This window comes from Pogona vitticeps, chromosome 2 (genome assembly GCF_051106095.1).
Source record: "Pogona vitticeps strain Pit_001003342236 chromosome 2, PviZW2.1, whole genome shotgun sequence".
Taxonomy (NCBI): Eukaryota; Metazoa; Chordata; class Lepidosauria; order Squamata; family Agamidae; genus Pogona; species Pogona vitticeps.
Genome location: NC_135784.1, coordinates 64,755,341 through 64,780,670, shown reverse-complemented (window position 1 = coordinate 64,780,670; position 25,330 = coordinate 64,755,341). Strand labels below are relative to the sequence as shown.

General features: G+C 41.5%; 1 long non-coding RNA gene across 1 annotated transcript in view; it reads right to left on the bottom strand.

Moving 5' to 3' along the window:
* Positions 1-668: 668 nt before the first annotated feature.
* The window catches only part of LOC144586691 (uncharacterized), a 102,379-nt gene continuing 77,717 nt past the window's right edge, over positions 669-25,330 (bottom strand). Inside the window, exon 2 of the long non-coding RNA XR_013541651.1 lies at positions 669-7,611. This is a non-coding gene — a long non-coding RNA (uncharacterized LOC144586691). The remainder of the gene's footprint in view (positions 7,612-25,330) is intronic.

Below are 25,330 nucleotides of genomic sequence, written 5' to 3'. Positions count from 1 at the left end.
GGCTTTGTGCTGTGTAGACAGAGATCCTATATGAATTTAATGACAAGGTTGCGATGGCGGAAGAAAGAATGAGAAAGGGAGATGACATTGGATGGCCAGGGGAATGTTACCCTCATTCTTTTGTTCATTTATTCAGCCAGTCAGTCATTTTGTTCAGTAATCTCACCATTCCTCCATTGAGCTCAGGCCTCCAGGCATGGCGTGAGATTCTCCTTCTCTCTGGATGTACTGATGTTCACAATACATCCAGCAACAAATATCACCCTCATGGGTGGACAAGAATGCTGGGGGTGATCTATTCAAATCTGCAACAAAAAACAACTAGCATAACCCAGAACACCGCTACTGCGTGGATGAGCCCTGAGTTTAGCAAATTGGCGGACCAATTGCTTTGGGTGGGAGAGGAGGAGAGACCAGAGGCAGCTTGTGACCACAGGAGGTCATGCCCCTCTTGAGGTGACATTCTTGCACCCAATCTGGTCCACACGTCGCCCTTGGGCAAGACACAGCTTCTTCCTTGCTTCCTTCTTCTTACTGCTTCTGAGTTACAATGTCCAGCCGGCCCAGTTCTGTCTAAGGCCTTTTGAAATGGAGACCATGCTTAGGAATTTTTTTTTCACTTGCATTACTTGCACCAAAGCAGCAGAGCCATGAAGCTTTCCAGCACATTTAAAAAAAAAAAAAAAAAAAAAAAAAAAAAAAAAAAAAAAGAGGAAACCCAGGCAAAACTAGGTGCCAAGTATTTTAAAGGCTTCTCTGGAACAGAGCGTAACACCTCATTTGTGAAAGCACTCTTCTTCTTTTTCTCCTCCTCCTCCTCTTCTTCTTCCTAGGCATGTTTATTTATATAAAACTATACATAGCTTTTTCTCCTGATTACATGTGCTTGGACACTCCTACTTTGTTATTAAGCATGAGGTAAGTTGATAACCCCACAATCGGTTTTCTTAGCACATCATTACTACTGCTTAAAGTGAAGGGGATGGTTTGTTTGTCTTGTTCCTTGGTTTAAAGGGAATTTTTTTTCTGACTCAGCTTGAGCCTGACTTACTGTGCCTACAACAATTATACCCATGCACTCCTACTCCTGCCATAGCTTTGCTGATCGATCTGTCCATCATCAGCATTCAGGGAAATCTGTTCCTATTTTGGTTGCAGTTCTGCAACAAGAGTATTGCCAGGAGATCACAAAGCAGGGGCATGAGGGCTGCCCATGGCCCACCTGTGGCTCAGTGCTGTCTTAATGCACTTTAAGCACACTCTTGGGACGTCTCCAGGGCAGGACCCTTGGAAATGAAGGGAGAAACTGCCCAAGAGCATTTTAATAGACCTTATCAGCACAGGCTTCTCATATTCAGAGCCTGGTAAGGCACCCAGAGGACAGATATTAGCAAGCTCAGAGTTCTTCTTATTTTAAATCAATTTGCTGCTATCTGTGCAATGGGACGGATCATGTGGGTGGGTTAGGGCTATCGCATGATTTGAGAAGACGGAGCAAGAAGGACTCAGAGGTACTTTCAGGCTACATCTCTTGTACAGCTTAAAGATACCGACATGGCAATACTTTGCACACTTGCAAGGATAAACCTAACAGCCCCATATAACAGGGTTATCTTTCCATTTTGGTATTCTTCCATTTTGGCCTGTTTGATCATAGAAATTTGTTATATTTCACAAACTACAGCAGAGTCTACATGTTTTTCCGAAGAGTGCAAATAACAGAGGGTGAGTTGAGAATATGAAGTGCTTCACATGTTTAGAAAATGATGTAAAATGATTAGGCTTTCCCCGCCCCTTATTTTCCTTAGCCTTACCTAAATGCAACAGGCACATTCAAAGATTTTTGTGCTTAAAATACTGCTGATCGTGTGCTCTTCCTCATTAATAGCTTTTCTGGTTGACCATGCCCTAGTGTTGCCTGGCCACACCTTACAGAGCACATTCTCATAGTGCTCAATCAAATCTCTTACAAATTCATATGGCTGCCCACTTTTTATATGTGTGAAATGTTGATGGGTATGCTGTGAGCTTTCTCTCAGGTTCTGTCTAGACTGGCAGATAGATCAGTATATGGATCGCTACTGGTATGGTTTGGTTCAAACCAAGTGATAGTGTTTCTGTTTAAATTGATCCATCCTGCCCGTTTAAAAGCTGTTGCGCACCTTTCTAGCAGAGTGGCAGGGCATGCGTTCTTTTTGGTATGATTCAACATTCTTTCAACTAGCTCATTGTGCAGCCTATACAGATGTTTAGCTCACACTCAATTGGAGCTATGGGCAGAGGTGACAACCCTGTGATGTAATAAGTGGGTTGTGGCATTAAAAGGGATGATGGAGAAACCCCCCTTTCTGTTTTTTTGTTTTGTTTTGTTTTGCTCTTTTCACATGCCACTTGACAACTTGCTGGATAACAGCTGTGAGAAAAGGTAAGGAGGGGTGTTATATCAGCTCCATGGGCTGCATTCCAACAAGACCCTGCAGCTGCAAGAGAGACCTAGCTGAGAAGAAAAGGCAGGGAAAGGGGGGAGGTTACCCCCCTTTCATCTCCACCACAACACTTCCCCTTGCACCGGTACCACTGTTGCGAGTTTGCCCCATTGTTGCTGTTCTTGGCTGCTGTCTCCTTACTTGTGAGTAAACTGGGGAAACCTGCTTGTGAATAAACTGGTTATCTAAAGACCTGTGTGGACCCTTCTCATGGGAGAATAAACTCTTGTGGTTATCTAAGGATGACATGTTTGCAGCCGTTCTAATGACACAGCACTGCAGTTCACTCCGTGACATTTTCTTGTTGTTAAAAGTTTACAAGGTTTTGCAGAAGATTCTTCATGTTATGGAAGGCTCATTTGGAATTCGTAGTTCAGTTCTCAGCTTTTTATTCTTATTTTTGTTGCTGCTGCAGAACAGGATATAAAATAGGGTGTGGAAACTTTTCTTATCCCTTAAGCCCAGGGTCCCCAAATCCCGGTCCGCAGCCTGCTACTAGGCTGTGGTCTTGGCAGGACCAGGCCACAGAGACAGATCTCCCACCCCCACGCCCCCTCCATGCATGCACACACACACACACACACACACAAATACCCCCATGCACGCATGGGTGCCCCATGCACGCATGCACAGATGCCCTGCCCACCTACGCACACACACACGGATGCACTGTTCACCCACGCACAGACACATGGGTGCCTCACTCGTGCACGCATGCACACACAGGTGCCCCACCCACACATGGGTGCCCCCGCCGAGCCACACATGGACCCTCTGTTGTCCCCTTCTCCTCTTGCCTTCACACTTTCCCAACATCAGGGTCTTTTCCAGGGAGTCTTCTCTTCTCATGAGATGGCCAAAGTATTGGAGCCTCAACTTCAGGATCTGTCCTTCCAGTGAGCACTCGGAATTGAGTGCATCCCCATTAGTTCCTCATAAATATCTAGATGGATATTCAGTACATTTGGAGGATATGTTTGGGATGGTCTGACCTGAAATGCTGTACACAAACATTATCGGTGTTGTCCTTGGGGATCCTCCAATTATTGTTGCCTACAGAGTTCTATTCCCAGTAGGGTGTGGTGGATAGAGTGATGGATTAGGACTCCAGAGACCAGGGTTGAAATCCCCATTTGGCGATGGAACACACTCTGGGAATGGAACTGGTAAAAGCACTCCTTAAAATATCTCACTTACCTTGAAAACCCTATGAGGCTTGCTATAAGTTGGTTCTGACTTGACGGCACAGAACACACACACACACACACACACACACACACACACACACACACAGAGAGAGAGAGAGAGAGAGAGAGAGAGAGAGAGAGAGAGAGAGAGAGAGTTCAATGGCATATCATTTTTTAAAAATTTAATGAGCTGAGTTCAGAAAAGAAAATATTTTCAATAATACCATAAATTTATGGATGAGAGGCCTCCTTCACTAATCAGAAGCAATGCTGGCTGGGGAATCTCTGGAAGTTGCTTTCCCCAGATATGTTGCATGAGTACCAAGATAGGGGGAGAGAGAGGGGGCAGTGCAAAAACAAGAACGGGGTACACAGCGAAGAGGGGGGGTACTGGGGTGAACATGGGAGTCATGGGATCTTCCTTTGGGCAAAGCTGGGTCCATTGGCTAGTAAATAAGCATTGTCCTCATCTTTCCCTCCTCCTCTCTCCTTCCCTCCTCCTGGCACATCCCCTTCTCTTTTCTATCCCCTCCCCTAACTTTACCCCTCTTCTCTTGGATGCAGAGAAGACAGAATAAGCTGGCAGTCCAGGGAAAAACTGCTCTTTTCCTGTATTGTGAACTGGCTGCATTTCTATGCTTTGGGCTGAGAAAGGGGCTTCCTATTCTGTATCAAGCTAGCCATGCAGGGAGGAAGCTTTTTTTTTTTTTTGGCCACTTCATCCCTCCTCCCAGCTGTCTTCTAAGTGTTTCCCTGCAGACCAGCTAAGCACTGGAACAGGGGGAAGAGACTGTGGAAAGGAGGGGTTCAAAGGGCCCTTCTTCCAGGATTTCTCCCATAGGCTGCTCAGCTAACCTGTGGGAAACAGCGGAAAAGGGGAGGGAGCAGATCTCAACACAGTCCAGCAAGTCAGGTGGGAAGTCTCAGTGGGCCAAAACTGGCCCCATCTGGATGTTTCCCACCCTTGGGCTAATTGTTTTTAATAAATATTTTTATTGTTTTTTTTTCTTCTTTTCTATCTGTTGCAACCAGAGTGATTTATTACAATATGTTCCATTCATTTCATCTTGTTTTATACTCTCTAATATAATATTAATCTAATCTGTTCTATTTAAATCGGTGTAGATTTCATCCAGGTTCCCATTTATTATTATCCAGTCTGTCATTTAGCGTATCTGCCAAAATATCCATTTCTGCTAGTTCCAAAATCTTCTCAATAAATTCCTTCTTTGTTGGCACCTTTGTAGTTTTCCACTTACAGGCGTATACAATTCTAGCTGCAGTTATCAGGTGTAAGGTCAAGTAAGTCTTGTTTTTTTTCCAAGTATAGCTGGTAATGTATTCAATAAGAAAATTTCTGGTGTCAAAGCAATTTTAACCCCTAAAATTTTCTCTGTAATTTCATGAATCATTTCCCATTTTCCTCTGAATTCAGAAACCCCTTATCCAAAGGTATTTTGTCTTTCTGAAACCCTGGAGCTTCATCTTTTACATATCTTGATTTCAACAAGTTTATCGAACACCAGTCTAAGATAATACCTTGTTCTGCCAGTTCATCTTTGTTCTTTAGATTAAAATCACTATCTAATATCTCGGCATATCTCCCGTTGGTCCCTTGAGATGTTCTTACTGGATCAGAGAATGCTTCTAATGGAGCTACCCATAATGGTATCTTTCTATAATGTTGTGCCTTAACTGTCTTCCAAACCCATAACAGAGCTCTCCTGATCAAATGTAAATTAAATGTTTTATATTGCTTATCATCTTGGTACCATAGGCAGGCATGCCAGCCTAGCCTTAAATCATGCGCCTCAATTTTTAAAAGTTTAATTTTTTTAAAAAAAATTTAAAACTCTCCCTTTAAAAGACTCTAAATATTTTATAGAGATGTGTGTGAATGCATCTCTCTGCATGGACACAGGCAGGAGACCGTCGTCATGGTTCATGACCTCAAACGTGCACTTGCCAAAGTGATTCACCAAATGACTCCACACCGCCAGTAGCCGTGCTGGCTAGGGATATTCTGGGAGTTGATATCAAAAACACCCCAAGGCTTTCCACCTCTGATACACCTTTATGTATCGGGAACTCTGCACAGCTTGCATGCACATCTATGAGGAAATTATGCCCAAAGCCAAATGAAAGATCATGATGGAAAAACCGTGCATACAAAAATAGAATTAATTGCACAGCGCCCAGATTACAGCTCTCCTCTTACTGTTTACTGGATGAGAAACAAGAAAGCAGCTATTAAAACAACCTGAGCAATGAATTCCCCACCATCTTGTGGCTCCTTTGGTTTCTTAAGGAGCTGACGTCCAGTCTCTCTCAGTTCTCTGACAAGCCCCTGCCTGTCCCTAAAGCTAGATCTCCCCTCCTCCCCAATCTATGCTACAGAACAAATTTTGGATATCAGGAATGATTTAGTAAAGCCTAGTGGTGAGTGAACATCATTGCTAATTCTTAATTAGTAAAGTAGGTATCAAATGACCAGAGCACAGAGTGCTGTCCTCTGAAGATGCCGGCCACAGAGACTGGTGAAACGTTAGGAAGAGCAACCTTCAGAACACGGCCAAAGAGCCCGAAAAACCCACAACAACCATTAGATCCCAGCTGTGAAAGCCTTCGCGAATATATAGGTATCAAAATCAAATGATTAATAAGTATCCAGGGAATATACCATGTGTATATTTTTGTATGTACAGTATTGTACATAAAAACAAAGAAAGGGCAAATGTTTTTCTAAAGAACAGACATGCATAGGTTCTTAGGGAAAGGAAAAAAATAGGTCCTTAATACAGGTTAGATCTTGGAGAAACCTCCTGCCATTCTGTGACTCTGTGTTCAAACTTTTTAACAGCATGAGCACAGCAATGCTGTTATTGGTTCATGCTAGCAAGCCGATAGGTTAAAACTGTTGGAGAGTTTTGAATTTCTAGTAAAATTCTCTGTTTGCTGCACAATAGAAGTACAGAAATCCACAGAGCGGAATAGCTTCAGCTTTCCCAGAGTCCACCCCTTTTTCATTAACTGGCACTTAAAGTTTCAATAACTCACTCCGAGACATTTGTAGAAGAAAGAATAAAAATGTTTCTTCACTTATATTTGCTTGAAATCACAGACTTGTGCATACTACAGTATTTTCTTTGCAGCACACATACTAGCAACCAACTGAACGGATCAATAGCAACAAACAACTGCCACCATCTGATGAAATAGAGGACTAGAATACTCAGCACAGAGGCAGAGCTTTCTTGGAATTTTAAAATCTGGGAGAAACAATGGTTAGGGCTGGATAGATGATCACCGCAGTTCCCTCCGTTCACCCAAACTGCAGACAGCATTCTAGGTTATCAATAAAGCTCCAAAAAGTTCCATTTTGAGTACAAAATTAACTATGCCTCTAATATTGAACATGTCAGATTTTAGACAAATAACTGAGGCTGCAATCCTGTACTCACTTATCCAGATGCAAGTTCAGTGCTCACTAAAGACAGTGCAATGAAAGTTACTTCTGCAAATATGTATATGTTTAGAAGTGTGGTTCTGGCAGCTCGTAAGGTCTTTCTGCTGAATTGGTGGCCATATATAATGAAAGATATGGCTGCCATTGGCTGGCTATCTCTAGTGTCAGAGACAGTCCTGAATATGTATCTGAATGCCTGTCCTGCTTGGGGGCTTCCCACTGGAGCATCAGGTTGACCCTTGTGAGAAACAGAGTATGTAGTCGAGTAGAGAGATCCCAGCATTTTGCTCAGGGAGGTTTGCTTTTTCTTGTCTTTTTGTAATTTTTGTCCAAGATGAGGTGAGAGAGATTTTATTCAGAATCTTTATTTATTTATTTATTTATTTATTTATTTATTTATTTATTTATTTATTTATTTATTTATTTATTTATTTATTTATTTATTTATTTATTTATTTATTTAATATCCCGCCTATCTAGTTGATTAAGACCACTCTAGGTGGCTAATAATAATAATGTATCGCTCTATACCCCAAATAAATAGCTTATTTGCTCAGTGCCTTTCAAAATTACAAAAGAGCCAAGCTGCCTGATCTAGTGCCGCCATAGGTTCCACCGAATACAGCTGGATTTGCTTTCAACTAAGTGTGCTTTCAGAGTTCCGCTGCTATAAGCCATGGCTGCTGTATCTGAACTGCCTGCTAATCCACGTTGATCCTGTTGGTGTCATTTAAAAACCAACAAAACAAAACAAACAAAATCTGCAGTGAAAACCGGTGTCCCCCAAGGCAATTCCCTGATGGTGGTGGTGTATGCCAGTGTATACCTATTCGCAGGTGCGTTCTGAGAGTGATTGAGCTGGAGAAACCCGTTGCGTCAATTTTCATTTGGTCTCCTTCAAATATTTGAGCCTGCTATTCAGTATTCATTTAAACTGTGGTGTTTCTGGAGAAGTGATGATGACAAACAGCAATCTTTATTTTGAGAGAGAAAAAGTCAGGTTTATTAGCACAGCAACTTGGGTCGTGCAAGAATTCCCAGACAACTTTGTATGACTCAGTGGGAAGAGATAACGTTGAGTGTGAAATTCTCCTGGCATGTTTCCTGGGGATTGTCCAGTAGCTGTCAGGTGATTTTTCACGGAGTCAGAGTCACTGATTCATGCCATAATTGGACAAGTCTTCAGTGCACTTCTGCCTCGGTACTCTGCTGGAAAACTCTGTCAAGGAATGCTGAAGGAGGAATTCTACTTTTATCAACAATGTAGCCCTCTGCCACTGATTTTAATGAAGCATCCAAAATATTACAGATAGGGTCCATTTCTTAATCCATCCCTTGTACCACTACAGACAGCAGCTGGAGGGCATGTGTAAACAAAAGCTGCCCTAGAAATAAACCATTCTTTCCCAGAGATACATAATAGGTTAAGCTCAAGGCCAGACTAGAAGTGACTCTTCTCTGAAATGCCTAGATTTCTGTATGGATGAAATGTTTTCCAAGGTGAAGCGCTAGATCAGCTGAGTCCCCCACCTTCATCCCCAAGTAATAAAGGTGAGGACAGGATACATGCATACTTTTATTGTTACAGCATCAGGCCATATACATAAAACAGAATTAAATGCAGAGCTTCAAGTACTGACATATACTGCAAAAAGCCAAATCAAATAAGCAAAAAGCAATAAAATTACAAATATAACAATGCAAGACCAATGTCTAAGTTTGGCTATCTATTCTGGCTACTATGGCATGCCGCCCAAAATTTCACTACCAGTTCTGTAGTAATCCGATTTTGATCAATTAACAATTGGTTACAGTAATCCGAGGTCTGATTGGCTTGTCATGTCTTTTAAGAGAGGTGCAATATATTTTCCTCGAATCATGTTATGCCTGTTACATCTGAGCATCATATGCTCAATGGATTCTATCTCACCATATCCACAAGGGCAGAGTCTCTGTTCTTCTTAAACCTGCCTTCCAACACTGCCGAGGGAAAGGCCTCACATCTAGCCAGAGTAAAGGCCTTCCTAAACGTATATGTCTCAAGCTGTGATAAATAGGCCATGGGGAGCAAGCGATATTTGTGCATGTCTATCGCTCTAAAGTTGGGGCATCTACCGAGATCTACCTGTCTTTCCATGTCCATTATTCTCTGTTTAAGGGCTGATTTTGCTTCATCCCAGTGCATACTCAGTATTGCTTGTGGAGAGAAGCCCATAACTTGCAATTTGTTTAGGACCACTTTCAACCACTTCGATTGAAAATTGTTGAGGACAGGATATATATATAAACTATATCACTGTCACACATTTGAAATCCATGCTGTCCAATTTTTGATTTGTCATTTCAGCATTTTATTAAATGACATCGAGTTCATTCTGGAAAAAACACACACCTTTTGTTTAATTTAATATGATAACAACAAAAACAATAAATTAAAAATAGCACAGCCTGATCATTTGTTTGTTGCTTTTTTGTTTTAGGACAAGGATTCACCCCAGATATGCCATCTGTTATTCTGCCAGCTCTTTAATGCAGCATAATCAAATCCCCTTTTCTAAGTGCTACCCTGCTAAGGCCTCACTGATTACCAAGGTATGGGCTTCCACAGTAATGCAGCAGATAGAGCCAAAGCATACAGTATAGGTAAAAAGGAAGCACTGAAATCCAATGCAAAGAACATCAGCGCTATCTTAGATTGGGTCAGTAAAAGAAGTCTGCACTAGCAAAACATGGCTGGGAAACTGGGCATCGTATCCGCTTTAATGAAACAAAGAAGCTGTTCGAGTTACTGTCTTGGAATTTGAGACTGATAAGGGACATTTTAGATATATGTGTGAGAAATAATGTGGTAAACTGGGAGGAAGGGCAAATACTAAGTGACTCAGCTTCCTATAATTGATCTAATCAGAACGGCAGAAAGTGGATTAAGCAATTAGCATACCTGGTATGTTTTGTGATCTAATATCACCATATACAATATATATCACCATATGGGATGCAGCTAGTATGCTGTTTGTAATCCTGAATATGACAGGACATGTTTTTCCTGTCGAAAGTTTGATCTTTTATTGTTTTAATAACATTTTTACTTAGAAACCAAACCTATGAAGTTTTTTTGAGCCAATTCAGTCTGTTTGACTGGGACTGATCATCTTTTTCTATGATGCTCCAAGAAAGAAGAAAGCTTTTTATACAGCATAAGTGTTGCTCTAAAACCTGGTTAAATTCATTTCTTTACTATAAAATATATTGGTATATGAAGCAAAAATTAAACAACTGTAGAAGGCAGAGATGCTAAGAGAAAAAAGCAAAACGTAACTTACTTCATTGTACGGTATACCAGATCTGTAGCAAAAGCTCATAGAAGGCATCAATATATAGACTGCAAGGTTTTCCTGCAGCCCCAACCCTAGATCCTGGCACCCATTACTTGACAAATCCCAGAGACACAATTTACACTGACAGACATTCACAGATGCCAAAACAATGCAAAATAAATTGATTTCTCAAGTGATTTAAATAAGCTACCTTTGATTTCTCAAGTGATTTAAAATAAGCTACCTTTCTTGGCTGAGTAAAATACCTCCTTTTCTAACCAAAAAAAATTCTTCCCAGGTTAAAAAAAATCCATGCTTCCCTGTATGTCATGTAGTCAGCATTGAAAAAAAATTGATTTCAAACATGCTAAACATGATTTAATACCAGTTCCCCACACACACACACACATGTAACCAAGTTCTTTTTTTTTCATGAGTTCATATAGCTTTTCCTTGGGACAAAACTGCATGTTGTAAGCAACTTGACATCTGGTGTTATTAGCTGGGTGCCTGTACCAGGTACTTCTCAATTCTTTCGTGTAGTTCCAGAATGTAGTGAGATATGTTACTTTTTTTTACCTAAAAGAAAGTTGGTGTTGGAAGGAACAGGGACCCAGATGCTTTTGAGGGATGGAAACGCTGGTGACCTCCTGCTGTATGGCTCCCTAAATCCTGGTGGTCTACACTCTGCCATTATCCTTTGGCTGGCACCCCAGCTGTCAAAGTTTACATGTGCTACGTAAGATTTTCCTTGTCTGTGGATGCACATTTAGAATCATAGAGTCAGAAGAGACCACAGGGGCCATCAAGTCCACCCCCCCCCCCCCCGGCCATGCAGGAACTCCACCAAAGCACTCCCGACAGAGGGCCATCCAGCCTCTGCTTAAAAACCTCCAAAGAAGGAGACTCCACCACCCTTTGAGGCAGCCTATTCCACCGCCGACCAAAGGTTAGAACATTCTATGAATTGCACTAGCATATATTTCAGCTTATATTTTTATGTTAAAAAGTTACTAGAAAGTTATTGTTTCTTACACCTAAGTTGAAGCACAAGCCTTTGTTTAGGGTTTCTTGGGCACTTCATCCAGCAACTGCTCGCCTCACACAGACAACACTGATTTTACATCCAGTTTTAAAAAAGGATTACGTACTGCATCCTTCATGCCATCTCTTTTACAGAAGTTTGATTCATCTCTAAATTACTAAAAATGTTCAGTTTACTTTTCTTATGAACAAGTCATATGAGTTTGATAAATATAAGATAAGCATTTCCTCAGGCTTTCTCAACAACCATATATCGGAAATACCCGTTACAAAAAACTTTGAATTTGTCCCAAACCGGGGTTTTCTAGAGTTCTACCATAAAAGCAGCAAAATGTTCTTTTTATTAAACTTTGGCCAGTCACTCTTCTAAGAGTGTTTCATCAGTGGTCAGCCCTAAGAAGTGCAGCTTCAGACTAAGGGAAAGTTATTCTCTACCCTCTCACAACCCTTTTATCTACGGAGAGACATAGGTTACTAATATCAAAGCAGCTGCCTAAGTAACTTAAGCCATTGTCTATTGGCATGGAAAAACACTGATTAACCACCCAGTAAAACTAAATTTGGGAAGAAAAGCTATAGATATCTGTGCTGTTTTGGTTAATGGGATGACTGGTGATGGCCAGTTAAATCTCTTTCCTCTCACTTTACTTTGCATTTCTTCTCACATGTATTTATGCTACTACTGCAAATGATTCTAGTAACATCTATTACCATCTAGTACTCTGTCCTGTTGAAAACAATCAGGAGATGCTCTGATATGCTTTATTTAATCATTGGCACTAACAAGGAACAAGTCACACAACATTGATGAAGTATTGCTAACACATTAATGATTTGTGGTAGTACAGTAAGCTTGTCGATATTTATGATTTGTCAGTACTAAATTGACATAGGCTAGCTCCCAGTTGATCTCCCACACTGATATTGAAGGCATCTGTTAAGAGTCAAGGTTCCCTCTAAGCTAAGGTACACATGAGCACGCAGAGCTCCATGGGGGCCGAGCAGCAGCAGCTGGGGTCAATGCCTGTTTACTTGAATTTCAGATGAAACCTTGCTCCCCACACACAGATGGGTGAAGGTCCTGCACATCAGGGATGACAATTAGACAGAAGGTTGGTTAGAGTAGAAACCCATAAGCATATTATTTCAAACAGCATTGCTTTTACAATATAGATACACCACAAGTTATAGGATGTTTTCTAGTTATCTCAAACTAACACGAGATAGATACAGTGTATCAAGGTAGTCTGTCTTCATGTAATCCCTTATTTCTTCTTATATGCTGGGAGGAGGAACAGAAAATCAGAGCCAGCCCCACTATTAGGTAGAGTGACACAACTTCCTCAGGTGGCAGATGTTGGAAGATGGTCACGGCAATCCAATGGCTGTTCCTTCTGAGCTCTTAGCCATAGCCTTCAGGTGGAAGATAAAGCTGTGTGTGTCACATGTCTTGTCCCTACTTCCTTAAAATGTTCTGCTGCCATTGGATGTGGCAGAGAATGTGATTCCCTAGCCAATGTTCCACAGTCAGTCCACTCAACTTCTGTAACAGAAATGGGGGAGACAGCATCAAAAATACAGTGCATGCTAGAATGAATCTATTTTGTATTATTTGCATTTGTGCTTTGGGGTTGGTCAGTCTTTTTGCAAATGCAAAAATTAAAAGCAGGACCTGTAATCTCTGAGCAGTACTTGCAAAGGGCAATCTAGGAGGAGGTCAGTCAAGCACAGATCAGTCATTTGTATCCTGCATCTTTGCCCTGCATAAAATCTGGTATAATTAAATGGCAACGAATTGTAAGTAAATGAGCCAGAATTGCATCAAACTGGTATCAAATCACTTCATTTTTAATTGTAGCCCATTGCAGTGGATTATCATGGGGGATTTTCTCTCGCTTTCTTTCTGCCTCTTTTCCTCTCATGCTCCGGGATATGATTATTCAACAGCCCAGAGGACAGGGCAATCATGAATCATCATCATCATCATCATCATCATCATCATCATCATCATCATCATCATCATCATCATCATCATCATCATCATCATCATCATCATCATCATCTCTTAAGGATTGTCCATTGAAGAACAACATGTGCTTTATAATCATGAATGAGCTAAGCCTCTCAAATCCCTTTGACGAAGGGGAAGTACAATATGAGCTCTTTTCCATCTGCTGGAACTGCGTGTAAGAACATGTGTGGGTGCCAGCTGCCGTGCCCCGTCCGTGTTGACATGACATAGTTTCTCACATGTCCTTCACTGCTGTGCTCTGTGGGTTTCCCGTTTAACCTTGGCCACAGGGTAATGAAGCTGCTGAGTTCGTGATCACAATCCTATCACGAATGGCCTACATTTAGGCAATGCCTGCTGACAGAGCAGGGAAAGAAAGCTCCGGGCATGTTCCTAAAGCCCGCTCCACAATTTTGCTGAAGAGACTTAATGAAACGGGGACAATGGCTAGCCCAGGCCACTTTTCGGATGAAAACTGCTGGCCTGCCCCTGATTGGAAAGGCTGACTTGAAGCATTTGTCCTACTTGAGGGTTATTGTTTCTTTAGTGCAGCACTCCACTGGCCAGATTCTCCTGTATGAAGGTTACAGTAAATCATAGTTTTTTAAAAATCCAGTCAAAGCTAAATGCTGGAATTCTTTCAGAGTCCATATTTGCAAGTAAAGAGACTTCTACTCAGGTACAGGGGGATTCTGGGAATTTTAGTCCATAAAGTAACTTTTCTATCTGCTGCTCTTAGAGCTCCTCTGTGAAGAGCTGTTAAACCAATCCTGACTCAATTGCACAGTGAGACTTCAGTTTCTTAGCTGCACCGACTCCTTTGCCTGCAGGTAAGGAAGACCCCCTGGTATCCTTGATAGAAGTGGCTTTATACCCCTGCTAATCTTTTGTCTGTAGGCACCGCAGTTTGCTATATTCCAGTTCTCCGAATACAGGCAGACTAATGTGCATATTAGATGGTACAACTTGCATATTATGCAGATTATCACAATAAGCTAACGAAGGTAGATTTGTCATATTATGCAAATTAAGCGTAACATGTTCACATTTTGTTTACCAACATATTTACTTATCTGTTTCTTTAACCTTGGCATAACTGATATCGTGCCCACTGATCTGAGGGAGCCACTAGAGTGTAATGGTTAGAATCCTGAATTTGGAAAAGTAAGGCACAAATTTGCAGAGTAGCCCAGTGCTTTAGGGATCTAACTGCAGAGCCAGATGTTGCGAGTTCGATTCCGCACTGTGCCTTCTTGATAGTGGCTGGCTCATGAGGTCCCTTCCAGCTCTGCAGTTCTAAGATTATTATTTTTAAAAAGTAGTCACGAGTTCAAATTCCAGTTAAGCCACACAGCTTACTTTGTATCCTTGGGCTTGCCAGTGATTCTCAGGCAAACCTATTTTAAAGGCTTGTTTTTAGAATTAAAAAAAAAAAGGACAGGAGGACCAAGTAATGCAGGCATGTGCATTGCTGGTACATATATTGTTTCACTGCTATGCTATATTGGGAATGAGATTCCTAGCACAGCTTGACAATTTACTTATTGGACCACACCATCCGGAATTCCTCAGCCAGAATACTCACTGACCATGTTTGCTGGGAACTTCTAGGAGTTATAGTGTAAGAAAGCAAATCTGCCAATCTCTGCAGCCCAATGGGTACAAATATACCTAGCAATAAGATGTTCATATTTCAAGACAGAATTCTGGGAGTGGGGGAGGCAAATATAAAAAGCGAAAGAGAGGTTCCACTTTATCCCAGTACTGAAGAAAAAGAAGGGAGTCGTGCTGCTCATTGGTGGTAGAGTAAGACTGCCTGGGAGTGGCTGCAAGGCAGCAACGGAAGAAGTACAATCTTGCTACCTGTTAGGATCTATACATTGAACCTCTCAAGGAAATACCTTACCCAGTAATAATGAATGAAATAACAAAAGTTTGTCACTGTCTTGTGATATCTAAATTAGCTGCCTGCCTGGAATGGCCATCTCTGTGCCTAAGGGTAGGGCCGATCCATCCTAATGTTAGCCCTATTCCATCTAATCTCAGAACCCACTTTCCCTTCACATACATTTTCTTAATCACCATCCTGTTAATCTCCAATGAGATTACTTTTTTGGGGGTCACCATTAAGCTCTTCCCTCCCTTTTCTCTTGCCACTGTCCTTCATCTCTCCTCCCTTTCATCTGACACAGCAAAAGATTAGCACCTAGAATATTATTTATATCACTGCTAAACATGTGATCTAATCCCTGATAGATTTGTTTTGCTAAGCCCTTAACTATTATCTGCTTTGCTCTGTATTTACACATAATCCAAACCCCAAACTGGGTTGTTAATTCTGCCTGCCCTGTTTAGCTAATCTAGTTCTTGGAGAGAGAGAATGGCAGCTCTTAATGATCTTGATAAGCGGCATAGAGAATTCATTAACAATATAAGAATGCCCTCTATTTTGACAGAACTCTAGATGATTAAAAGGGAATTTGACTCATACCATCCCCTTATCTGGGCAGCATTACTGTCAACACCTTCCCAAAAAGCTCAGAGGTCCTTCTCACCTTTTAATTGGATTCCGTTTTAGGAGTAAAATCTAGGACCTATTTGGTCTCAGAGCCTGCTTTCTCCAGAGCTTTGTAAAGTTATTTTGGTACTATCCACACCCAGAATGCCCTAGTCAGCACAGCATTGTAGTTCCAAAAATGTTTTTCAAGCTCTGCTTCTAATGCTGAGTGATGCCATCTTTTAATTTTATTTTTGCACTTTGATGATACAGGACATACACTGGAACAATAAACCTTCCTATCTCATAGTCTCCCCCTTCTTTAGATTACTGACATGTGTTTGACTTCTCACATTCAAGAAAGGGTAACACCTGTATCTTTCATATTAAAAAAAAAGGTTATCATTTACAGATTCACCTATTAAGGTATTTATTTATCTCTCTCACACACACACTCTGAGAAGAATAAAATAGAATTATGGGATACAAATAGAAAAATTGAAATCAGAATTATCATTTACATACTGAGTTGACTTATTTATTTATTTATTTTTACATGGAAGAAAAGGGGGGAATTTTCTTTTTAAAATAATCCTTTTTTTTTAAAAAAATGAAAGAATATTCCAGACAAAAGATTGTATTGGTTGTATAAAGGGGGAGTCTAATCCTGAATCAATTTTCAGACTACACTGAGTTCTAAAACATTCTGCTAGACATTTTGAAATGTAGAATACAAGAGGACAGAGGGAAACATAAAACGTTCCACTCAATGCCATTCAAAGGAAGACAAGCCTGGAAAAGCAGTGTAGGATTATGTAAGCAACTGGAACAGGATTACAGCAACGGGCGAGGAATTGTGAACATTCCCAGACTTAGAGCCTTTCCCTGGGCTGGTCGAGGAAACGGTATCTTTTACACAGCCGTGCACGACAGCCCCCAGAAGAGCTGTCCAAATGTGACAAAGGGGGACATCAGTTAAGAACCGACGGGGCTGGATTTCCAGGCGCGCAGACACAACGGCTGGCTGAGAGCAGGCAGCTGACATTTGGCAGTGACCTCAGATGCTGAGGAGGAGAAACCCCCAAATTACTATACAAATGTTTCTTTTTGCCTTTTCGTACCATCCGGTTCTTCAAAACAAGAGTTAAAAACATGTTGACAAGATGACAGAAGTCAAGTCTGCCTCTTCAGCTGAAGGGCAGAGCCAAAGCTGGGCCAAGTCATTTTGCTACCTGGGCCAGAGAAGCAAATGGCCGCCTTCCCACTGAAGTCTTGGTATGTGAAGCCAACCAAGTTATTTTGACACCCGAGGCTGAGGCAGTGGCCCTCACAGGCGCATAGCTCCTTCTAAAGCAAGAAAAGAAAGGGCAACTAACCATTACTCTCAGGAACTGCGTGGTATAATCAGGATGGATTCCTGGTTGAAATCCTGGAGGCGCTGCCAGTCAGCGTAAGCAACAGGGTGGTAGATGGTAGTCATGGTCATATTTTACAGAAAAGCAGCTGCTATGAGGATCTGATTGACTCAGTATTTAGAAAAGTTACTATTTAATGACTACAACTCTCAGCTTCCCCTAACCATCTACAGGCCCTACCATTAGACAGGGAGAGCCGGATGTCTCAGGAAGCACATTTGGAGTGTCAGGAAAAGAGACCAAATGCTCAGTTGCTTAATTTAATGGTGTGGTACTTTTACTGCCTAGGAAGGAAGGGGGCTTGTTTGATTTGCAGCCGCAGCTGGCAAAGCGTCCGGCTGGCCTTGGGTTGCAGGCACCTTGAGTAGGACAAATGGGAGCACCAACCTGCTGCTTGGCCGTGAAATGTCTTGGGCCAGATTCAACTGCCAGAACAATCTGAGGATTTTATTTGCTGAGATTCTGTAACTCGCTTTGGCACGTACACTTAAAGTTAAAGCAGAAACAGTATAGGCCAGGCTGCTGCCATACATTTCAGGTACAGAGAGATGGAACTCTTGAGCACACTCAAAGCAAGAAAATGCTGAGCATTCAGCTTCAGCAGTAAGAAGGTCTCTGCCATAGTTGGGAGGCCTGTAAGTCTTAAAGATAAGAAGAATCTGGATACTGAATAAGCTTAAGGGTATAAAATGTAATGTCCTGGTTCCTTTCTGGTGTACATCAGCAAACAGGCCCCTGTTCTTCCCTGTCTTCCCAGTCTAGTAGTTTGGGGTAGATTAGCCTGCAATTAAGGAGATTTTTGAAAATACTGGCCTGGATTGCGGAATGCATCTACATACTGCAGATATTGCAGTCTCTTGCAAGAGAAACAGTGATTGCCGGAGAGAAGAAACTCCAAATTAGAGAGAGAGATAAGTATGCTGCTCAGTAGCAAGCTATTTGCTTAGGAAACACATTCTGGATGCAGGGAATAGTGTCTGATGATTTCATCCACACAAGTTGTGTTTCTGAGGCAGTGGTGTGATGGGGCCAGAATTCATAGGATTGAAACCATGAGACTTCTTGATTGGCAGGAATAGTGATGTCATTTGCCACTCCCTTCCTGTTTTCCCCTGAACTTCACGGCAAGACATACTGTACATTTGAGAGGAGGGAGGGCTGAATTTTTCCCAGCAGTTATGTACTATGGTAAATTAATTTGGCTGCAATGCAAAGTATTTTGGAGTATGCAACCAATTAAAGCTTATTAGCTTTACAAAAGACCTGCTCCTGCTGGAACTGCAAACTGCTAGATCTGAACCTTGTTTAGGTGCTCCAGGCCGAAACCATGTTGAACTGTAAACACAGTGGAGATGCCCTATCTCCATTTTGGAAATCACTCAGATCTTTGGATATTCAGGGCAAAGTTCTAATGAGGTACCTGTAAGCACATTCACCGGATCCATGCTTACAGCATTCACATGATCAGGAAGGACCTCTACTTTATCAGGACTGTTACACAAAGACTGCAAGCACGTATGGATAAATACATTTAGATGTGTCTCTTCAGAACTAAATGCATCAAAGCATAAGGGTATGATACTGGGACAGGATTTACTTTTGTCCATACACCCTCACCATTTTTAAAGCCCTACATAGTTTCAGGCTATAATAACTGAATAGGGCTCTAGTTTGTTTACATTGTGTCAAACTACATGATACTCTAAAATATATACAGAAAGCTATACCCCCTCAAGTGGTGAAGGCACACCGGTTGTCAATGCATACAATTTTCCTCACCTTTGTATCTTGCATTCAGTGTGTTTTGTTTTGTGTCTGATCATTAGAAGGTAAACATGGGCTTAATTTGCAAGTCTAATTGCTAAAGCACATAGCTCAGTGTTTTAGGTATCTGGCTGAGGAGCTAAAGGTTGGGAGTTCAATTCCCTGCTGTGCCTCCTTGATAGGGGTTGGAGTTGATGATCCATAGGGTCCCTCCCAGCTCTGCATTTCTAAGATTATACAATTATATCCTGAAGGGAATCCCATTATGCAAGGGGAAATGGGTTAATTGTTGGAAATGTGCATTCCCCTTAATGTACAGTATTTCCCCCTAGTACAGTACTGGAAAATGAGACTCCTGGGAAATCTTGTCCTGACAGTTTTATGCTGTTTGGGGAACATGTTGTATCCCTCAATTTCCTTTTCACATGAAATTGCAGGTCTCTCAAACCAAAGTACTCGACCTGCTAACCAGTCCACTGCCCTTTGCTAAATGATCACTCCGTGACTATCAGCTGATCCCAATATATTACGTATTTGGCCAGTACCGTTTTTCTTCCAAGTATATATCTGGCATGCGCATGGGCACAGATGATAATACATTAATATGTCTACATGGATCAAAAGAACTGGCTGCTTTTTTGGACTCTCTTTGCGGGTGTGGCTATAGGGTGCTCATGATGAGCATTGGTGCTTCAAAATTCACAGTGTCATCATTAACCTGGGACTGAAGCCATATCAGGAACAGATAAAGGATCAAGAGCAGTCCAACAGCAGCTGCTCTCCTGTTGCTTGTGTCAGGAAGCAAAGAGATTTGCCCACACGGCTGCCCCTGTGCCCCCTCAACACTCCTGGCAGTGCACAACAGATGATTTCAGGCCCAGAGCATAAACAACATGCCATTACACAGATCCTTTTTGGAACTGGTGCAAATCCTCAGGGAAATGCCAGCCAGAGAGCGTGAAAGCTGTCCCCATTAACCAAGAGTGGCATGTTCTTGTACGTCTCATTTATTTGATTCGCTCCTTCTTCGAAGCTCTTCTTGCTTTGGGCATTTTCTACATTCTATTCTTAGTGCAGTGTCCGTTTAGTTATATAACCAGATGGATCACCCTGACTTGCATACATTCATTTCCTGCAAATGTCCAGGCATGTGCCAAAATGGAACTGAAATACTAAATAAAGAGGAATGCATAAATCACCCAGAGTAAATACAGAGTTCTATGTACAGTCATAAAGGCAGCAACGGAGCAGAAGCAGTAATACTGTATATATCCACAGTTTCCATGACAAAAGAAACAGAGAGTGCTGGGCAACAGGTTAGCAGTAGGGAATGTGTGGGAACCAGAAGTCCTGTGTTAAGGAAGTGTGCCTCACATTGTTTGTCCATGTCGTCATCTTTGCTTGCTGGCATTTAAGAAGTCAGTCTTTTGCAGATCCATTTCTATCCTCTTTTTTCCCCACCCCACCCCCCCAAGCATCAGAAGCCTACGTTGAGCCAGCCTGATAAGAGATGATGCGGAAAATGGCTTCCACATAATTTTGTCACTGTCATGCTTTTTTAAGACACAGAAAGCTGCCCTCCCCAGCCCAAAAATAAAGAGGCAGGATGCCACTGCTGGGAGAAAATAAAATCACACAATTATCTAACTGAGTTGATGTACAACAAGGGATACAAGCAGCAACTAATTAACTAGCAGCCATTTGCCATTGTGATTTGCACCTGAAACTGGCGTAGTTAACAAACAGGATTTGGGCTGTTTATTTATTTATTTAAATTATTTAGATGCTCTTTCTCCCCATAGGTGGATCACAACAGGTAAAATAAAAATAAATAAAAACATTATATAAATACAACAGTTAAAAAACAAACATATGTACATTATGATTAAAACAATCCAGTATAACATCAATTTAAAAAAAAACATTTAAAACCTCGTAAGTTAAAAAAAACACACCCAGCATTCCTGAGAAAGCTGACTTCTTAAAGGTCTGCCTGAAGAGGAAGGTCTTTGCAGCCAACAAAAGGACAAGAGGGAGGGAGCCAACCTGACTTCTCAGGGCAGCCCATTCCAAAGCCTGGGAGGCACCAGTAAGGAAGCCCACTTTTTTCTCCTCATCAAACAAGCTTGGGAAGGTGGTGGACCCGAGAAAGGCCTCCTGAGAAGATCTTACAAGCTAAGAAGGCTCATATGAATAATATGACTCTTCAAATTGCCTGGGGTGATACAATCTGCAAAATACCGATTATTATAGGTAATAGGTGTCACCGAAGCAACCAGCATGAATCTGACCCAACTCCGGGAGGCAGTGGAAGATAGGAGGGCCTGGCGTGCTCTGGTCCATGGGGTCACGAAGAGTCGGACACGACTAAACGACTAAACGACGAAACGATAGGTAATAACCAGCACTTTGAATTGGGCCCAGACAGGGGTGGTAGTCAGTGAAGTTGTTGTAAAAAGGGAGCTCCCTATAACCAGTGCCAGTTAGCAGGCTGGCTCCAGCAATTTGAACCAGCTGAAGTTTCTGAACACTTTTAAAAGGCCGACCCAAGTACAGTGTGTTGAAGTGGTCCAAACGGGATGTAACAAAGGCATGTGTTAACAGGAAACAATTGTCGCGGTGTGTTCCAAGGCAGAAAGGTCTTTCTGTCTTCCTCCTCTGCTACAGAAGGGGTGGGCTAGCATAGCCCAGTGGCAAATTGTGCCCCTATGGACTATCCAGCTATCCAGAACTCATATGCGGATACTCATTCAGCTTACAATCCCTTCAAGCTCCCAGGACTTCAAAGGTTTATGCCCTGAGCGTGAAATTATCTGTTGCACACCACCACCAGCATTGGGGGGCTGCAGGGGTAGCAGTGTGAGCAAAGGTCTTTGCTTCCTGGCCCAAGCAACAGGACTGCTCTTGATTGTATCCCTGTTGCTGATACGTCTTCAGCCCCACGTCAGTGATGTCACTTTAAATTTTGTCATAAAGTTGCATCCAACTGATAATGGCCCTAATAGGATTTTCAAGGTAAGGGAGATATTTAAGGAGTGGTTTTATCTGTGCTACTCCCCATGGCCAGTGAGCTTCTGTGGCCGAGTGAGGATTCAAGCCTGGATTTCTTGAATCACTCCATCCACTTCACCACACTAGGTCAACAGATGATTCTAAGTTCAAATGAAAATTGTGGTCCATGTGAATGAATTCAAAATCGACACCCAAGGCTCTAGAAACAAGTCCTAGCGCTGCCTGAAATGATGGCACTCCCCTCAATCCATGTCCAAGGCTGATTAGACTAGCAATTGCATTATCAGCACTGGTGATGGGACAGCACCCTCTATTACACCTGAAGGCAGCAGAGTAGTTTGAAGGGTGCAGGGTAACCTGCATGAAATATAGCGGTTTCTTCCAATGTTTTGCTGCCTCTTCAAAGCTTGTGCTCCCTAAGCCAACAATCTTGCTCTGTCTAATAATTGAACCAGCTCTGAGCACAGTGTTTCCCAGTGCATGTGGTTCTTGAAGTAGAATTAGCTGTTTTACTCAGCAAAACGGCATGGCTAATACTAGCTGCCTGTCCACATAATATTTAGAAAGACTTATATGTCTTGTGGCATCATTATCTTGTGCATTCCTCTCTAAGCATCCACTCTTCACTACCAGACTGTGGAGCAGATGAAGAAGGGAAATGTGCAATGTGATGGCAGCATCTCAAAGAGGAGGAAAATGTGATCTCGCAACCCTGCCATCAAGTGTGGCTACCCAGTGAAGATACACATAGCACACCAGAAACAGGCATAACCCTTACATATAAAGGTTGTGACGGTTACACAGGACATTTCATGGTCTATGGAGCAGCTTCAGGGGTGCTGAGAGTCATTAAAATAACATGAGAACACAGGAAGGGGAGCAAAGAGATTCTAATTGTCTATACTTTTTTTAGCAGAAAAAGTTCACTGCTATAAACTTCTAACTGCATTGCCCAGACATGTCTGGAGAAATATGGAATTTTTAAAATGCTGCATCCAAAAAGTGTAAGAAAATAAGAAGACCCACACAGGATTAAAGGGCTATCTAGTCTCACACTAGCCAACTAGATGCCTCAAGGAAGCCCACAAGTAGAACATGTTTTCCTCTTGCTCAGGATGGAGAATCTTCTTCTTTCTGTTCTGTTTATATTTTGTGGCTGTTACAATATATTCTGTTCTATTTCTAGATACACTGGCCAAAATCCTGTTGCTTAGTATAATCAATTGCACTAGATTGGGTCCACTGAATCCATTGAAATTTACAGACTGAAAAATGCTCTGAATAATGTTAAGTTTGTCTTTGCTTTCTAATTATGTAAGATTGTAATTTATGTGTTTACTTAATTACATATGATCAGGATTTTTTTTAAATACCCCAGTTGATTTGCACATGGATTCTGCTAGCATATGAGTAGATGTTTTACACTGTTTATTGATTTTTATGTGAATTAATGTTTTAAAATGTTAATTGCTTCTTTTGTCTGTTTCCTTTGCATTTTGTTAGATTCTGTAAACTGCTGCAAGGTTCTGTATTACAAATAAGGTCCACATATTAGAAATGAATAAATGAAACCATAATAATGTTCATATTAATGAGGTGATTTGAGTCTGGTTATACAGTATATCGAAGCAGTCTGTGAATATCTCTGCCATCTTCCCTCTCTCAGCTGGTAAAAGTCAGAAAAGTAATATATTGGGATACATTAGTACTCTATTGATCCTGCAGTCTTTATGCCAGTTATTCTGTGGGTACCCACTTGTGACATCTGGACTAATCCAGAATACAGTCCCCTAACATTGTATAAGAAATTTGGAGCATAATGTCATACTACCACTGTTTAGATAGAAAAGCCACATAATGTATAATTTAATTTGGATTAAGATGGTAGACAGAATCATGGGTGGAAACTCATCAGAAGAAGATCCAACCTGGAAATAAGGAGGAATTTCCTAACAGTGAGAATCATTAAGCAGTGGAACAGCTTACAGTCCAACGTTGTGGGTGCCCCATTGCTGGCGGTTTTCAAGAAAAGATTGGACAGCCATCTGTCCCAGATGGTATGAGGTCTCCTGCCTTGGGCAGGGGGTTGGAAGACCTTCAAGGTCCTTTCCAACCTTACGGCAATTCTATGATATTGCTTCTTTAGTTATTTATGTGTTATCAGGTTGGAATTGATTTATAGTGACCCTAAGAGGTCTGTCAAGATAATCGAGATACAGTATTTAAGGGGTGGTTTTACCTATTCAATATGCCCAAAAAAATGTCCATAGCCAAGAAGGGATTTGAACTCTGTTCTCCAGAGTTCTAGTCTGTCACACTATCCACTATGCCAAACTGGTCAGCATAAATACAACACTGTGAATTAGAGCAGCAGATTGCCATGAGTTAAGAAGTCACCACTTGTATTCTTCATTGCGTGTCAAGTCACACAATGGGTGCCTGACAAAGAATACAAGCAGTGACTCATTAACCAGAAGGCAATGTATTGCTGTAATTTACACCTTTTTATTTGTGCCAGTGTAAATAACTAACAAGATCCTGGTTGGTATAGCAGAAATATTTGGAGTGGCTGAAGCATAGCGGATTCTAATTTCTTTAAACAAAACCAAAAATATGCTCATAGACTTGGTTTAGAAATGGGGAACAATCAAGCAGAAAGAGAAGTTACTTTCCAAGTTGGTCTGAGTCAGAAGAAACTCTTGTTTCAGATATGCCAGATTCCACTGCTTATTATCAACTTGCTGAGCCACCCAGTCTCTGGGTAATGATATACGGAGTGTGGATTTCAAGGTGTCCTCTTTTTTCTAGATTGTAATTTGCGAAACAAATGCCTCTTAAATTGCATATTACAGATTAATTAGGGTTTCACTGGATATGATTAGACCAGTTAAAATGAGCTTAGAATCAGGGAATGATCATCCATTAATTGCAGCCTTAGGCAAGGAAAAGTACAAATTTAGTTACTGCGACTCATCCATCTCTGACGCTTTAAAAATGGCAGCTGCGTAACCTACCTAGCTATTTATCCCTGAAACTTCTCAGGGAGTCTCAGGGTAGAACTTTAGCCCTAGTAAATAAAATCAGGACAAATCAAGGCTTTGAAACTTCGTCTTTTGCCGCAATAGGACTGA